This window comes from Dermacentor albipictus, chromosome 1, assembly GCF_038994185.2.
Source record: "Dermacentor albipictus isolate Rhodes 1998 colony chromosome 1, USDA_Dalb.pri_finalv2, whole genome shotgun sequence".
NCBI lineage: Eukaryota > Metazoa > Arthropoda > Arachnida > Ixodida > Ixodidae > Dermacentor > Dermacentor albipictus.
The window spans coordinates 62,606,882-62,623,771 of NC_091821.1; the positions used below are offsets into that span (position 1 = coordinate 62,606,882).

General features: G+C 48.0%; 1 protein-coding gene across 8 annotated transcripts in view; it reads left to right on the plus strand.

Moving 5' to 3' along the window:
* Positions 1–16,890, plus strand: part of LOC139047669 (uncharacterized) — a 37,922-nt gene that overhangs the window by 13,777 nt on the left and 7,255 nt on the right. The gene's annotated exons all lie outside the window — the stretch shown is intronic.

A 16,890-nucleotide genomic window follows, 5' to 3' on the forward strand; every position in this document is an offset into this window, starting at 1 on the left:
GCGCACGTTCCCCGGGTCCCCCTCTCCTTCGCTTTCTTTCCCAGAGATCGCGAATGCAGCAAATATACACGCTGTTTTTCCTGCGCCAAATAACAGGGTGCGGCACTGATAACGTGTGATAAGCCCATGTGCACATCTTCTGTCAGACTGTAAGGCTTGGCAGCCAATACAAATGCGGCATTGTGGAAAACAAGACTCACGTCACAAGTAACAAAAATATCTTTATAATAAAGTTTCAATTACCAAGTTTAGCGGCAATATTGCATTTGCAAAATTGAAGCCCGACATTGATATCTTGCCCAACAACAACTTCACAAAAATCGTCGTAGGTTCTATGGCACGCGGTATTTTATCTGTGGGCAGCCCTGAACGAAAACGAAAATTAAATTGTTTGTCGGTGACGCTGATCTCCTCACCCTATTAGAAAACGCTACCTGCATCCCCGCTGCGCGGGCGCCAATGATATGACAATTACGAGTTCTCTTCATCCTGATCAATAAAGCCTTGTTTTCATTTGCTGCTATACGAACAAACGTGATTATCCGAGCTGCGGTACCAGCGCAAGATTGGGAACAGAATAGAGCACGCTTCGCGTCGATTCTTGGCGTCACCATAAAAAAAGAAACAAAAGGCCGCGATGAAGCCCGTACCCGCGAAAGCTTGCACTACTGTTGGTCTGCACTCGCAATGGAGAGGATTAAGGGATCAACGTCACTGGTCCACTATTTCATATTTTTTTCGCTGCTGCCATATACTGGGCACCGCCCGCAGTGCCAAAGTACTGTAGGTTGTAGCACCCAAAACGATTTTGTTTAAGAAGTTTTTGTTGAGTTAATAATATGACTTTCAGTCCTCAATTCTCGAATTGAAGTGCTTCCTCTATAAGTACTAATTACGGGATTATTAAGGATATGGTTACTACTTTTCTGCCATATTTTTCGCACTACAGAGTTCCTAGTAATCACAAAAAGACATAACTTCATAGAATCTCGGTCGGGAAATATCCTTACAAAATTCGCCTTTTTCTAAAATAAAATTCTGTGCAGCTGATACAGACACTGTACTTGTGACATGAAGTCACTCAACAAGTTTTCTGAAACTTTCGAGGGTAAGAAGGAAAGCCTGAAACATAACGGCAGGTTTCGCAGCGGCTTCTCGGAGCGAGCAGGAGAGGGCAAGTAAAAGCGAGCCGGACATCGCGGCGGGCATACGCCGCCAAACTCTTCGGCCGAACCGAGTCTGAAGACGATCCAGAGAATCCCATTCGCGACTTTTGACGGCCCCACTTATGCAACGTTGCTCTCAACGAACGCTTCGCCGTAAACGCGAGCGCCGGGCACGCTGGTTGAACGCCCTCTTGCTGCTTTGTTCGTCTTCGCTGCGCGTTCTGAACGGAAGAGGGACCCAAGAGCCCCAACGCCTTACAACGCCTCACTGTATGCTTAGCGACTCCTGCTTCCAGCATGAACGCACAGCACGAGCGCACCCCACATGAAACGTTCCGCTAAGGCGAGTAGTTTAGCGACCATTTCGCGAATTAAATTTTTTAGCCCGCACATTCGTGCAATTATTTCGTGGGGTGTTGATAGAGCTGCAGCCGACAATTCTGCGGCGCAACGCATCGCGTGCATGAGCTCGGATTACTGGATACCGCAGAATTCTTTGCAATTTGCGCCCAGTCAAGCCGGCGGAAAGAGGGGCGTCTTCAGGCATATATGACACCCCCCCACTGGCCACTTGCACCCGGGGCCCACGGCCCCCCGGCCCTCCCTGTTGCTACGCCGCTGATCACACCGCTCGAGTTTCCTTTACCGCATAATGCACGCACCCCTAACGTTGGGCAAGATTTTCGGGGGGAAAGTGCGTCCATTAGGCGAGTAACTACGGTACATGGGAGTATCGCGAGAGAGAGGGGTGGGGGGAGGTGCCGTCAGAAAGAAGTTGAACACACCGCCACAAGTCGTTATGGGTCTCAAAGGAAACGCAACTTATATAGAGATGGCTAAAACGGCGGACATAAGGGAAAGTGTTAAATTCTTGGTAACATAGTGCCTCTTTCTGCTATTCCTGAAAAATAATTACCGCGCAAGTTTGTCCATGCGGACAACTGAAGCAAGGCGTGAAGACTCTAGGCCGGATTGAAGCACCGCAGCGTCAAGATAACGCGCTAGCAAGCCAACACTTCAGCCACTATGTGATGTACCGTGTGAGGCAATGACAGTGCTAACCTCGTGCAGTTACAGTAAAACACATCAACTTACATTAATTTAGCACGCGTCACGCCAATTTGGGTGCGTATTTGCTGCCCTCATATCGGCAACACCGGGGAGACGTTGCTCAATGTCGTCGCATGCATGGGGTACGACTTCTAGGCGACGAGCGAACGCGACAGCCATCTCCATCACGTCGCTTTTATTTCGCTGTCGCTCGCAAGATCGCTTGCATGGAGTTTACACTTCAACATCACCTCAGGACTATCGTATGCCGTCAACGTACATCACCGCCAAATACTGTCAATCAACGCAAACAGCACAGAAACCTTCGCTTACATCGATTCCCACGGTGTGTAGGATCTGCATAACTTTTGACACCGTCTATCTCTTCTACCACGCTACTGCCATGTGCTCTCAACGGCTTCCCGACGTGCCATGCCAGACTGTAGCAGCAGCAGTGGAAAACAAAAATATGCAGATCCCCACGCACTGCGGGAATCGATGTAAGTGAAGCTTTCCGTGCTGGATGCTTTGATTGACGATAATTACTGGTGATGTTGACGGCTAAAGCTTAATTTCTTCAACGTTTAGGTTAACACGAGAGTGGTGAGTTGATGTTAAACGTTACCTTGCGTGCACCACTGCTGTTTGTCTACGTGATACAAAGAACACACAGGGAGAGGTGTTTGCTTGAGGCGTTGTTGTGCGCCATATTTCATAACGTCTGAGAGGGTTGAGCGTTGACATTGCCTCACATGGCACATCGCATTGTGGCAGAAGTATTAAACTTGAATATGATTATGGGGCTGTACGTGCCAAAACCACAATCGGATTATGAGGCACGCCGTGGTGGCGGACTCCGGATTAATTTTGACGCCGTGATGTTCTTTAACGTGTCCCAAAATATACGTGCCCGTGCGTTGTCTATTTCGCCTCCATTGAAATGGGGCTGCCGGGGTTGGGATCAAATCCGCGACTTCTAGCAATGCTAAAGCTGCAAAGCCACCGCGGTGGGCACAGAAGTGTTGATTTGACGGTCGACCGCTTCCGTAGTGTCGTATTGTCCCCTGGACCCTGCGGTGCGCTTTAATACTGCTCTGTTTCTGCACGCCCTGCGTAGTTTGTCCGCTTGACATATTTGCATTGTTTGACGTAATAGTATTGCGGAAACCCGTAAGGTGAAGAGAGGTAATTAATAAAGGGATAACGAGACATCTACCCAATCGTAGCAATTGCTACAAAGGAAACCCATACGGGTTCCTTGAAAGAAAAGCCTCCCAGTTGAAGAAAAATTCGTCCTGGCCCTGGACTCAAACCCGGGACCACCGCCTTTCCGGGGCAGCCGCTCTATCTGAACTAACCAGGCTGCTAGCAGATCGTAGGGAGTATAGCCGAACTTAACAATTCGAAGCAAAGGCAAGAGTTTGACGTAATAGTTCTACGGAAACCCGCAATGTGGAGAGAGGTAATTAATAAAGGGATAACGAGACATCCACCCAATCGTTGCAATTGCTACAAAGGAATCCCTTCATTAATATTTGCATGGTAATTTTCAGAAATAGCAGTAACGTACTGTACCGTACCTTGAAATTAAGCTTATCCAGTTTCCCCGCAACCACTGTCGTATAGTAGTAGGGTTTCCTTGCCTTCTCACGTCACCTCCCCTATCTCCCTTGTATGGGAACTGCCTCTTCTCCTCCCTCCTCTTTACAGTTATATCTACGTCCTTTCTGTACTCGCACCTTAGTAGAAAGGGAAGCGCTACAGTTCCTGCAATGCTTCGGAACGGAGTTGCGGATAATTGCAGCTGTCAAGAGGCTAATGTGGCGACGCCCAGGGAGCTCCAGACGACATTGTGAACATTCGACGCGGTGGGGTGAAAACGAGTTATGTATACACACGTTCTGACCCCCCCCCCCCCCCCCCGACGCGGTGTACCGGACAGCAACAGCAGCAGTCGGAAAGCTGAAAGAAAAGGCAAAGAAAGCTTCGCTTTGACAGCAAGACCTTCACAATATTTTATGCTGCTCCTTATAGGAAGGCACATCAACTTAAATTATTAAAGGACGCGTCAAACCAATTTCGGCGCTTATTTGTTGTCCGCATACTGGCAACACCGGAGAGACATCGTTCAACGTCGTCGCTCGCGCGGGGTTCGACTTCGCGTGTCGCCGTCGCGCGCACGCTGGCATGGGGGCTTATACTTGAATAGTTCACGCGAATGAGCTGCGTTGTCATTGCGGCGACGAATGAAGCCGCAGAGCCGTGGCGTGGCGTCCCTCATTGCATGGCGGCGCACATGAGTGCTTGTATACGTCCACGAGTTTGCCAGTGAGTACTGCGATTTCTGAGGTATCTGTGAGAGAAGGTGCACGGCACCGCAAACGAAAAGGTGCAAGCTGTGCCGGTTGTGGTGCAACGGGCTGCACCCACTCGCTGCAAGGTTCGAGGGTGCACTGCATAGCGGCGGCACCTTTGCTTGCACCCCGTGCAATCGAGGACAGCCGGGGGTGCAGGGTGCGCCACTGCATACCTCGGACAATCGAGGGCGGCGGTGGTGGTGGTGGTGATGGTGGTGGTTCACACGAGAGATGACGCTTGATTCTGCAGCCCATTTGGGAGCACGGCGCAGAGTCGTGGGGGAGGGGGACGCGAGATGAGAGATGAGGAGACAGAGGGGAAAGGGAGAGAAGGTGTCAGTAAGCAGGGGAAGGCAACATCCAGGGACGGAGGTAGCCGAAGGGAGAGGCAAGGCCCACGAGAGGCCGATGTTTAGCGGTGATCTCCGAGCCCGTTCGTCTTCACATATTCCAGCAGGCTGACCAGTGCTGGGTCGAGCGCCTAGGAGCAGTTTACCGTAAATGAATACAGAAAGGGAAATAACCTTGATTGAATGGAATAGACCTTAATAGTACCACGTAGCTTAGTCTGGCTAAAAAAAAAAGACGCCTTGACTTGTATGTAACCAAAGCAGTTGGACAGGGAACCACGATAGCGCGTAGTTAGTATAGTAGAAAACATCTGGAGAACGCTCAAGCTTCGCTTTTAAAAGTGGAACGCGGTAGCATTCAAAGCTCTCTGACTGCTTCTCACGCTTCCCGGCAACTGCAGCGCATGTAACCGTAATGTTTAGCGGGAAACGCTCGCCGCGAACGCTATGCACGAAGGCGAGTTTTGTGCTAGAAACGCGGCCTCTTGCATGGGCCGCGATGGACCGAAGGATGGATGCTATGAGCGTCCCCTATGGAACGGGGTGGTGGGTTGCGCCACCAAGCTCTTGTTATTACGTCGCCTAATGTCCTACCTTTGCTAACGAAGAAAAACGAAAAAAGGAGAGGGACAAAAAACCGCGATGGATTCCCATAACCAAACCTTCTGAGCCTCTATTGTGAACTTTGTTTTTGCACGCCTCCATTGTTTGTCGTTTCCCTACTTTTCTTCCACCAATCTTCCAATCGCCGCTTACTAATCTCTACTGCGGACGCGTTTACTTTTCCCCTGATTTCGATGAACCCAAGGGCATCAAGGAGGTCACTCAATCGACCGCTGGGCAGATGTCTTCACATTTTTAATAAAACATGCTCCATCGTTTCCCTAGTTTTACCGCAGCAAGCACTCGCTTCTTTCTTATAGATATAAGACTACATCTATAAGATGTAGTCTTATATCTCGCTTTATAGGTGCGTGTTCTGAGGCATCCTGATCTCGCTTTGAAAAGTAATGAGCTTCCCTTTGAGTTATCATAAATTGTTTCTTTACTGATTTCGTTTTTCCCTTTTAAGCAGTTAGCAGGTTAAGATAGCAGGTTTCGTTTCCCTTGCCGCCACCCATGAGATTATCTCAGCGTCTCTGACTTTCCGCTTTATGTTCTTTGTTGCCATCTTGCTCACCATACAGGTCGCATACTTGCTGGTAAGGTCCCAAGTTCTTTTCCTCCCCTGTGAATCTACGCTTTTCCTGTACGAATACTTGAAAACTCTCCCAGCCCATTTGCTTTCGTTCATATTCCTCAGTCGCTCTTTATAATCAATTCCACTGTGAGCTTCTCTCACTTCCAAGCTTATCCAATCCATATCAACCTGCACAGTTTCCTTTGTAGACTACCCGTGAGCGCAGAATGCAACGCGTCCCACTGACCTTTGGTTGCCATCGAGTCCTGATTGTACCCCAAATTTAATGCAAAGCCCATTTCCAAATGTAAGCCCTGGAACCATTACACCTTTTCACATACCCCGGAGCACCTCGTACCTATTGTATCCCCATAGCGCTCTGTGTTTTATGGCCGCATTTCTCTTCCCCTTTGCTGTTATTGTTTTTTCCTGTGTTTCCATATATCTATCGCCTTCGTTTATCCATATACCATGGTATTTATATTCTTTTACCCGAGCTATTTCCTGGACCTAAATTGACACTGTCTCTTCACTGTTTTCATTGAATACCATAAGACCTGATTTTTTTAACGCTAAATTTCGCGCCTAACTTCTCGCCTTCCTGTCCACAGATATTAACCAGACATTGCATATAACTTCGCTCGTTAGCTAGCAACACAATGTCGTCCGCATGAAATAATCCTGGAAGCTGCTGCTCTATTACTGTACCCGCCTGTTTGTATGAGAGATTAAACCCGACATTACTTTCCTCTAGTGGCCACGGCGGCCGCATTTCGATGGAGGCAAAATACGAAAACACCCGTGTACTTAGATTTAGGTGCACGTTAAAGAACCCCAGGTGGTCAAAATTTCCGGAGTCCCCCACTACGGCGTGCCTCATAATCAAAGTGGTTTTGGCACGTAAAACCCCATAATTTAATTTACTTTCCTCTAGCGCCCTTTCCATCCTCGCCATGTACATCATAAACAGCAGTGGGGATAAAGGGCACCCCTGCCTCAGTCCCTTGTTGATATCAACTTTCTCCTCCCTCCTCATTCCTTCCCGTTCAACGCAAATGGTATTTTCTAGGTAAATCTCTCTCAAAAGCTGTATACAATCGTCGACCAAGCCTCCCCTTCCAGAATATCCCACAAGATGTTGCGATCTACGTTGTCATACGCTCCTATAATCTGAAAAAAAGGCCACATATAACGATCTCCTTTCTACTCTGGATATTTCAATAGACTGAGTAAGAACAAATAAGTTATCATCCAGACGCCTACATATTCTGAAGCCATTCTGAAGTTCCCCCAAAATTCCCTTATTCTCTGCCCATGCTTGCAGCTTTAATTTAATTGCTTGCATTGCTAACCTGTACATTACCGATGTAATGGTCAATGGCCTGTACGAGTGAATTCTCCCCCTTACCTTTATAAATTCATTCTACTTTGTCACCAACTTTCTGGTATTCGTCTATCTTTTGAACTTTTTTCTGCTGCTTTCACCAGAGCTTCCTTACTTTTTTATCCTAGTTCATTAATAACCGTAGCGGGAACCTTGTCTAGCCCTGTGGCTGTGCGCTTGGCAATTTTCTTTTCGGCTTTCTTACAGTTAAAATTTGTCAGCACCCGCTTCTCTTCCATCTGGTTATCTTTCATATTCTTTTTTTTCCTCAAGTAAAACCTCGCCATTGCCTTAGAAATATTCGGCTGTTATTTTTCGGGTGTAATTTAATGTCGCGTCTCCTGCTAGTTTGTTTCCATCTTCGTCTAGGATACGTTGTTGTATTGTTCACGACTTCCTGCTTAATAAGTTTATGTGGTTCCAAAATATTCTAGGCCTTCTTTCTATCACGTATTTCTGACAAACAACGTTCACTTTCACCTTTTATCTGTGCTTGAACGAGTATTTGAACCATACATTTTTTTTCTCTTGGTAGATTTCCCATTTTCTGGCTACTTCATCCTGCGGCAACTGCGCTTTTTTTTTTTTTTCCTGCCTGTGCTCTCGGGAGGCCTTCTGTCGTTCGGAGATCGCTTCTCGTATTTCCCTGTTCCACCAGCTTTTCGGTTTCTTCCTTTCCAACGAGCATGTTGCTTCTCTTTCTGTATTTCTGTCGTTATTACACTTAGCTCGCCGTATTTCCACTCTTTGCTTGGCCATTTGCCAAGTTCTTCCTCGACTCATGTCACTATATTTGTTATTTGCCCAACGTTCAAATTTGGACTCGCTTTGTGCTCCTTGCTCTCTTTCGCAACTACACATACCGTTTTCAATATACGTTTGTGGTCACTCCCTGTGCTGCTATACCCTTCCTTGTCAATGACCATTTCTCAACTTATCACGAATTCCTTCTGTTATCAAGCAGTAATCAATAATCGATTGCCAATTTCCCACTTCCCATGTGGTCTGCCCGTCACACTTGGGCCCTGTCTTCACGAAAACGAGTTTATGTCAAAGGTCTAGCATTGACTTCCCGTTGTTGTCGGTATAGCCATCTAGATCCTGTATGTGGGCATTCAGGTCACCTAAACTTTCAAACTTTCAAACTTTATTTCGCATTTTCCTTTGCGCAGAAAAAGAAAATGCAAGGGCAGGAACAAAAAGCTGCACAATCGCAGCTTGACGAGGTCCCTGTCCCCTGTCTTTGACAAACAGTTGCAGAACATTCACAAAGAAAATCAGTTACATATGTGCAAAAACAATTTCACATTATACAGATATTGATATTCACAGCAGAACAATTATAACATCTGTATACATATATTCACATGCGCATCTACACCAACCCAGCATCTATACATATTTGCATCTGTACATGTAGGCATACATCTGTATACAGAAAAAGGTGGAGGAAAAAAAAAAAGATCATGCACAAATGACAAGAAACACCTGAACAAAAACGCTTTAAAATACCAAAAATTCAACTCAATGCAACGGCAATGTTCAGCGGAACAAAAAAATGCGGAACGATGGAAAAGCGAGGTTTGGAACATGCTAAAAAATAAAATGAATAAAAAAGAAGAAAATAATAATCATGGCAAATGTTATTTATAAGATTTGACCATTATTAATTAAATTAAATTTCAGTGCCTTTCTCGTAATAGCATTTAGTTCGGTATGGGAAGCCTGTATCATATTTAATATTTTCGGCACCTGGTACTGCAATCGCCTGAAACCATAATTTGTTCTTGTGAAAGGTAACACCCATTGGCTCTGTTTTCGGAAATCATATAACGCTTCCCTTGATTTGACTAAGTTGCACAATTTTGTGAAAACGTTGTTGTTACAGCGAAAATATTTTTTTTAACCTAACAGGATAATTACGGCATTATTCCCGAAACCCTTAATATCAGCACTTAGGCATTCCACTAACTCTTGGTTCTTCTCTGTGCAATTATTTCCGGTCCACAAATACGTTACGCCCAGCCAAGTTTTGCATTTGTACATGATAACCAAAGGTGCTCTTGACATTTTGAACGTACTATTTTCCATTTGGCTCCCTGATGGATGAGCATTCCCAATAACACTGACATGGCGCTTTTTGGCCATACCTGGCCCTTGCGCCACTAAACATCAGACATTCATGAATGAGCATTCCGACGCCCCTTCCCTTTGTTTCCGATTTGGTTTTATTGCACCCGTCCCAAACGTAGTTCTCAATCACTGGCGTCCCTTCCAAGTCTCTAAAATGCGTTTTTGTAACCGCATGCATCCCTATTTGTTCTCTATTTAACTGCTCCTGAATCTCTACCCACTCTTCCTTTCTTCTGCCGCCCTGCATGTTTATGTAGCCTATTGTATGGCGAGCCCTCTTCCTTGTTTTCCTTCTTTTTCACTTAATGACGGCGATGCTATTCTAAAGTTCCTCTAAAGTTCCTAGAGGAGACCTTCTTCATTACAACCTACACTGGCCTCCTAATCACCCGTCCGCCCCCAAAAAAGCAACCATGCGACTAGCAATTCGCCAGCCCATTTCTCGTCCAAGCCTGTGATTCAAGTGGATCCCGTCTCGTTGGAAACCACCACACCTTCTCACTTCCCTGTTTACTTCGACAACCTCGTAACCTTTGTCTCGGCTCATTGTCCATATAGTCTCATTAGCAGCCAATACGGCTTTTTGTACGTTACTGTCACGTACAGGCACCTCCGGCACCGGTAACACCACGATCTGCACCTGAGGGGACAGCTCGCGCATGTCGTCTACCCCCTTCGCCAAGCGCTGAGCTACTCCTATCTTTTTTTCTGTTTAGGACGTAATTTAGCCCACCTGCTACTGACAAGGTTGCGTCCGTGGGCACTTTCCGCCAGCTTTACTTTTGCTCGCTCCATGGCAGCACCCAATGCCCGTCCTGGAAATGTACCTACCGCCACTCTTTTGTCGCCTTCCACCATCTCCACAATTGTCTCTGAGCACCTAGCCAGGTTTGAGTTGCCGGCGATAATCACCCTTTCGCTCTCTCCTACTGCCGAGGCCTCTCCCTGCTTTCCATTGTCATCCTTTTCTGTGTGATTTGGACTTGACAAGGGGCATGCATTGACCTCTGCGTTCCTGCTTTTTCTTTGTGGCCACGTCAAGGTAGATACAGCTCTTACCCGCTACCCCCTCGCCACGTTGCGCGCATTCCACGTGCTTTGTTGGCACTCGCTCTCCTGTCACGTCGGCCGACTGCGTTCCAGTGTTCCCACCGTTCTCGTTCACGATTGCGGCCCTGTTCAGCTCTTACTCAGCTGCTTGAAGTCTTTTTTCCGCCGCCTTCCGTGCAGCGCGCTCCATATTTAGCTCATTTTTTAGCTCTTCGACCTGTTTGACAAGTTCATCCTGGAAAGCCTCATTTTTCTTCAGCCTAGCATCGACATCAGGGTCTGGCGATTGACTCGATTCCCTCTCCATTCTCATCCATCCCCTCGTCTGCCTTGAGGAACCCCCCGCACACTGCACACTTTTCCGTCTTTCTTGTCATCTGTTACACTTGGTTTTTTCTAATACAAACGCCGAAGCTTTCAGAGCACGTGCCTTCTAGCAAAGGCCGATACGCACAGAATCTAAATTCTTAATATGCTTCGAAGTTATTATCACCAATGATTTAGAAGTAAGAAATGCCGCACAGAATTATGGTATGATACGTGTTTACACGTGTTCAGAGACGCGGCCACGATCTAACTATCCTACCAAATTAGTATTCCCGATACCAGTGCACACACACTACAACCAACCTACTTCCAAACTACTGCTTAAAGTTTATGAAGACTTAACGTTCCGCACGGTTGCACGTGCTGAAACACGATGCGGCGGAGGCGAACGCCATCTGGAAGTGTCAAGGAAGCGGGCGCGCCACTCCGTGGACTTTGAGATATTTACGCCCCGGCATGCGCAAATGGCGGACGCCGTCTCCGTCCTATGCATTGTAGAAACGCTGGAAAAGGTGTTTGAGTTTTCGCGTAACAGAATTATGTTTTCTCGTATATTCAAATTACAATCCGAGAGCTACAATCTCAGTATAGTTGTGTGCAAGTCGTAGTTTATGATTTTTCCCCGTATTTCAGCTTGAGAAATTCAATTAGTTCAGTCAATTTCTTGTGTCACATGGAATATCTGAGTATGCGTCGTTCGAGAATATTTTTGCCGGAACGACGTCCGACGCCAAACGAGGGACGCCGACACCTGATTTTCTGCGACGCGGGCTCCTTAACGTTGTCGCGTTAATACCTCAACCCTTAAGAAAACGTGAGAAAACCCTTAACCCTTAAGAAAACGGCTCGGCTTACGTTCGTATCACGGCGCGTGGACAGGAATGCGTGGGCCGAGCCCGAAGACTGCAATACCGGACCGACCCGCGGCTGAGGTGAAGCAAGGTTTGGGTACGGGCAAGTTGGTATTCCATAGTTTCAAACATCACTTACAGCGCATACAGGGACAAGGGACCAAAAGTACGGACGTTGTCTTCGTCGTTCGTTTGGTCCCTTGTCCCTGTATGCGCTTTAAGGGATCTTTGAAGCTGAGGTGAAGCAGGCTTCAAGCACTGCGCCAACTTCTAAAAATAAGTTTAATGCCTTGGTTCCCAACAGAACCACATAAATGCGGCGCTGTAAAAGAAACACTATATATTAAGAAAGTTCACATAGTGTAGCAAGTTGGCCTTCATGGGCTGCATTCGTTTTAAACCCTGTTTCACGAATAATGAGAGGGGGAAAGAGTGTGGGGATGGCGCCTCTGCACGTGACCTGAGCTTCTGTGGTTATAGCCCCACGTGCGTCGGGGGTCCCGGTGAGGCTGCAACATCATTTGCGGCAGATGCACGGGAGGTGCGGTGACCGCGGCGGCGCTTGTGTCGGCGTAGAGTGGTGACATATGAAAAAACATGTGATTTCATAAGGTATGCAGCCTAAACAGCTTCGCTGGTAATCCGTCCCCATATGAATGTTGCGGCTCCATATGAATGTTGCGGCCCCACGAATTTTTTTTATTCGTTGAAGGGTTTTTTTTTTCCATAAGGACGCGCCTCAAAAAATCCCGACCGACTATAGAGGCTAACAGTTTCGCTGTAAAAAGTAGGTGCCATAAAAATTGGTTGTCAGTCCCTTCAAATACCGTTTCACGCACGCGAGCACATGAGGGTTGCATCCACGATCCCGCGTCTAACCGTGCGTGGCTTAGCCGTGTCCGGGGAAAAGGGGGTTGAGCCGATGCGGGAAGTTTGGACCTTTACGGTTCCTCGGTGGAGGCAACACGCCCCTTCGGCCTCGGCTTCACGTAAGCGACACCCCCTGATTGACCCACCCGGTGGAAATCGGTGGTTGCCTTTTCCTGTCTCTCTCCTCCAACCTTCGTCTTTCTCTCACTTTCCACCTCCCTGTCTTCTCTTCACTTCGTTTTACTCCCGATCTTCCATTCAGCATGGGTAAACCTGGTGTAGTTTATCCAACCTTGGATCTATTAGGTTATAGTAGCTATGTACAGTTGGCGTCTGCGTTTCCTTCGGGTCTCGTAGCGTCCCCTTGTTGGACTCTGTGGTAGGTGGCTGGCATAGCCTCCCAAATTAAGCATCTATTTATAGATTTATCGTCCTTCCCCCGTCTGCCTGATCGCCCCCTTATCAAAAGAGGGCGCAACGGAGAAATATTGCACTTTTTTGAACAACGCAAAGAAACCTTTCCATGATTTCACGTCATACATAGGGAAAACCCTGAAAAGACTGTTCGAATGATATGACATTTAAGATTTACGAAAAGTCTCACCGAAGCCAATTGGTCCTGGCTACAAAATTACAAAGATGGCAAGCGGCGACCTCCTGCTTGAGGTCCGCGATAAACAAAAACATGATAAACTCCATAGTCTCATTCGATGGTGTGAACCTTACAGTGACTCCACATTGATCCATGAACACAAGCAGAGGAGTGCTGATCTGTTGAACCTGACCGAGGAAGAGCTCCTAGAGGGCTGGAAAGAGCAGAACATTACCATAGTAAAAAAAGTCGTAATCAAACGGAAAAACAAAGGAATTTCGACTAAACATCTGAATGTCACCTTTACGTCCAGTGTGGTACCAGAAACGCTGGAAACACGATACACGAAATTCAGAGTCTGACCATACATCAGCAGACTCCGGCATCTGCCTGGTCCACAAAGAGTGTGGCCGCGGCCGTGCCACCAGCCCGCCCGGCGAGTGCAGATGCCTGCTTCACCGCCGCAGAAGGTGAGGCCATCGACCTCTGGGTTGATGGCCTTCAAGGCTTCACCTCTTCAGGTGAGGCCCATCCCGAAAACACCCCGCTCGGGTGAGCGGAAGTCCAGGAGCTCCCAGGAGTCGATGGACACAACCCCATGGAAGCCAGGCGGGGCATCCAGCGCCTCAGGAGAGGCGCGATTCTCTCGACCACTCTGAGAAAGAGAAACCCCGGATTACGGGGTCTGGAAAGGCTCCATAAGGCAACTTGACTCATCTTGACACACAGAACAGACAATATGGATACACATATACTGGAACGTGGGAGGTCTTGGGCACAACCTCGATGACATTAAAGAACGTTTACACAAATACAATCCAAAGGTGCTGTGTTTGCAGGAGACTCATCTTAAATCTACACAAACTTTCCCCGGCAACACGCTATTTTCCGGGAAGACCGAGACGACGCTGTTGCATCGTCCGGCGGTGTATCTTTAATAGTCGACAGATGCGTTGCCTACTGGCAACTGCAACTTCAAACCCCTCTCGAGGCATTTGCTATCGAAGCAGTGCTATTCAATAAACTAGTCCCCATCACGTCTGGACACATCCCCCCACCCAAGTTATCAACTCTCTAGAACAACATTTCGAAGCTTTATTGATGAGTTCTACCACCATACATAGCCGCCGGGGATCTAAACGCACATAATACACTGCGGGGTGACTCTTACGGATAAGACGGATAATAGAAATCGAATTCTCTTCAAGTGCCTGCTAGCTTAATAAGAAAGAACCAACATTATACAGCCCTAGCTACACAAAACATTTTCTTCCATAGACTTAAGCATACTGTCCAGTGCAATTGTGCCATATCTGGAGTCGAATGAGAATAATAACCGTTATGGCAGTGATCCTTCCCCATCGTTCTAAACCTTACAAAACAAGATGAGTGCTCCTCAGACGTTCCTCAATGGAAAGTCGATGGACGACCTTTCGCGACCCCGCAGAGGCGTCTGCGTAAGCAAGCGTTTGGTGTGTTGCGACACCAAGTACCCGAGCACACGAGGGTTGGGCCCTCCCGCGTGTAGTCGTGCGCGGCTTAGCCGTGTCAGGGGAAAGGGGGATCCTGGGGGTTGAGCCGATGCCGGGTGTTCGGCCCCCCGGCGGAGGCAACACACCTCTTTGGCCTCTGCTTCACGTAGACGGCACCCCCGGACTGACCCACCCGGGGGAAATCGGTAGTTGCCTTTTGCTGTCTCTCTCTCTCCCTACAGCCTTCGTCTTTCCCTTACTTTCCACCTTTCCTGTCTTCTTCTGGCTTCCCCTTTACTTCCAATTTTTCCAGGCAGCAAGGGTTAACCTTGTGTGAATAGCCAACCTAGGTTATTTCATATTTGGTTATACTAGTGGTAATGTACAGCTGGCGTTTCCAGGCTGTCAGGTCCTGCAGTGTCCCCTTCTAGGACTCCACGGTGGGTGGCTGGCATTACTGCCGAAATTACTCTTTTATGGCTACTTCCTTCCCCCACTACCTGAAGCTCCCTGAAAAGGGGGCGCGCCGATGATGTCTTCGAGTCTTTTGCCCACCAAAAAGAAACCTTCCTTCGTTTCCATGTTGTCCCCTCTGAGCGACCAGACAAACCCGTGCGAACAATCTCGCCATTCCTCGTGTCTAAGTCTCTCACCCAAGTTTTTGGTACAGGTTATAAAGCATCCAGGATGGCAAGCGGTGATCTCCTCTTGGAGCTCCGCAACCAGAAACACTATGAAAAGCTACCCAATCTAGTATCATTTGGGGACACCCAAGTAACAGCGACTCCACATCGTACTATGAATACCATCCGTGGCGTAGTCTCCGATGATGATCTCTTGCAGCTGACTGAAGCTGAGCTCCTGGAGGGCTTCGGTGAGCAGAACGTCATCAACATCAAACGAATCAAGACGAGGCGTGACAATAAGGAAATACAGACCAAACACCTAATACTTTTGACACAAGTGTTCTGCCCGAGTCCATCGAGGCCGGGTATATCAAGCTTCGTGTTCGGCCATACATCCCTAATCCCCTGCGATGCTTCAAATGCCAGCGTTTCGGTCACAGCTGCCGAGGCCGCCAAACTTGCGCGAAATGCGCAGTGCTCATGAGCACACCTCTGAATCTTGTGAAAACTCTCTCCACTGTGTAAACCGTGATGGGGAGCACGCTGCATAGTCGCGGTCGTGCCCATCTTGGAGGAAAGAAAAGGAAATTGTTACAATTAAAGTAAAAGAAAACATAAGTTTCAAGGAGGCACGCAGGCGGGTATCGTTCCTGCCAAAGAACACCTTTGCCGATGTGACGCGTCAGGGGGCAGCGACACAACGGCTTCCGGCGGCTGTCCGCCCCCAACCAGTGAGTCGGCAGTTACGTCATCTGCCCCCGCGGCGGTTGCAGCTAGCGCTGCTCCGTCAACCCAGCAGAAGGGGCCATCTACCTCCGGGCAGGTGGCCTCAAAGGCCTCGTCCAACGTACGGAGGCCTTCACGTCAAACAAAACGCTCGGAAGAGCGCGTGTCCAGCGCCTCGCAAGAGGTGATGGACACAACCACCAGCATGACGGCGCGACCAGCGCCCAAGGAGCGGCGAGGCTCTCGCGATCGCTCCAAAAGAGACAAAACTCCCGTCACGGCGCCTGCAAAGGGCCCGTAAGCTAACCCTCGTTTCTTAAACGCACAGCACTAAACACAAGTCACATACCGGATACACAAATACTACAATGGAATGTTAGAGAACTTCTCCATAACCTTGAGGATATTAGAGAACTCCTACACAAACATAATCCAAAGTTACTGTGTGTTCAGGAGACGCATCTAAAACGTACACAAACAAACTTTCTTCGCCAGTACACCATCTTCCGCAAGGACCGTGATGAGGCTAACACATCGGGCGGCGGTGTAGCAATCCTCGCACACAAGTCTGTAGCTTGTCGCCACGTATAGCCTTACAGACACCCCTCGAGGCAGTGTCAGTTAGAGGGGTTCTTTTCAATAAGTTTTTAACTGTCTGTGCCATATATATCTCCCTAAGCTATCACCTCCAAAAAGCCGATTAAAACAGATTAAAAGCCGACTCATAAAACAGCTCCCGGAACCCTACATACTTGT